General features: G+C 41.2%; 1 protein-coding gene across 1 annotated transcript in view; it reads right to left on the reverse strand.

Moving 5' to 3' along the window:
* Positions 1–1,667, reverse strand: part of F5 (coagulation factor V (proaccelerin, labile factor)) — a 126,180-nt gene that overhangs the window by 29,907 nt on the left and 94,606 nt on the right. The window lies entirely within an intron of this gene.

A 1,667-nucleotide genomic window follows, 5' to 3' on the forward strand; every position in this document is an offset into this window, starting at 1 on the left:
AACCTCGCCAGCATTTGTTGCTTGCTGTTCTGTTAAATTTTGCTATTCTGACTGGGGTGAGATGATATCTCATAGTTGTTTTGATTTGCATCTCTTTTTAGAGGTAGGAATTTTGAACATTTCTTCATGTGCTTGTTGGCCATCTGAATGTCTTTTTCAGTGAAGTGTCTGTTCATATCCTGTGCCCATTTTTCTATTGGATTATTTACGAAGTTTATAGTTTTTCAGAGAAATGCAGACATATTGCTTCAGAAAATTGCTAAAAGAATAAGGTTTCTAATATCTCTGATTCTGTATTCTGTTATTTGATATTTCCACTTTGTTATAAGTTAATCATACTTTGGGCACATTGTCAGGAGGGGCTGGGAAAAGTAGAGGATCAGAGGAAGAGAGGAAGACCCTCTTTAAGATGGACTGACACTGACATTGACATTGACATGACTAAAATGGGTTCAAGCATATTAGATGTCATGGAAACAGCACAGGCTAGGTGAAGGTTTTCATCTGTTTTCACAGGGTTGCTATGAGCTGTATTTGACTAAACTACACCAAATGACATAACTGTAATGCAAGGTAATAGCTTATGGTCATCCTCAAACCTACTGAAAGCATCTCCAGCTTTCCATTCTCTAGCACAGATATTTCAGTCTGAATGTTTAAATGAGGCAATCAGTCCTAGTTTCTTAGTCCATCTTTGAGCTCAAGGCAGATGGAAAGTTTGATAGATTTGCTAATACCTGGGGAAATGGCAAGAGATGTTGTTGTTGATTACTGACAAGTCAAGTACAACTCATAGAGAGAACAAAAGGTTTGAAACTTTCTGTAACTATTGTGGTTTCTCCAGGTTCATAGAATATCCAGAGGCATGTGGTTTAGGAAGTGAATGCCAATCATGCTTTCAAACCTGTCTTAAACTGGGAGCTCCACCAAACACTGTCCCCATGGGCAGCCATTATGGCATTTGACCCTTCGTATGGCAAAAGGTTTGGCTTCACAGCAAACCCAGATTACCTCAGCACAGTAAATTTACAGAAGAGTGCTGTACAACTAAGAAAAATGTTCCTCCAAAATGAAATAATGCTACAAGGGCTCTCTCTCTCTAGATAGATATAGAGATAAAGATAGAGATGATATAGAGAGAGATAGAGATGGAGATGGAGATAGAGAAAGATAGAGATAGAGGCTGGAATCCATTTTGGAAGTCGTGTGCAGGAGCTGGATTTTACAGAGGCTTATTTGCTGCTCCTGGTGAGGATTAGGGTGGAATGTTGATTCGCTAATGAGTGTGAGATGATGTGATTCGGCTTCCAATTTAAAAACTCATTTGGTCAGCAGTGTTGTTGTTGTTATGTGCCTTCGAGTCGCTTGCGACTCATAGCGACCCTATGTACAAGAGCCCTAAACCTTGCTCTGTCCTGTGACGATCATACTGCCTCTGACACTCCCATCCCAATTACTCCAGTCACTAAATCAACCCACCTCATAAAGGGTCTTCCCCTCCTGCACCATCCCTCCACCCTCCCAAGCATGATGTCCCTCTCCAATGACCTCTCCATCCTTAAAACAAGTCCAAAGTATGTCAGATGAAGCCCCAGAATCCTTGCCTCCAAGGAGCAGCCTGGTTTAACCCTCTCCAGGATGAATCTGTTTGTTTTCTTGGCAGTCCA

The sequence above is a fragment of the Elephantulus edwardii genome, unplaced genomic scaffold, assembly GCF_000299155.1.
Source record: "Elephantulus edwardii isolate Elephantulus edwardi_28Jun2011 unplaced genomic scaffold, EleEdw1.0 scaffold00057, whole genome shotgun sequence".
Lineage (NCBI taxonomy): Eukaryota > Metazoa > Chordata > Mammalia > Macroscelidea > Macroscelididae > Elephantulus > Elephantulus edwardii.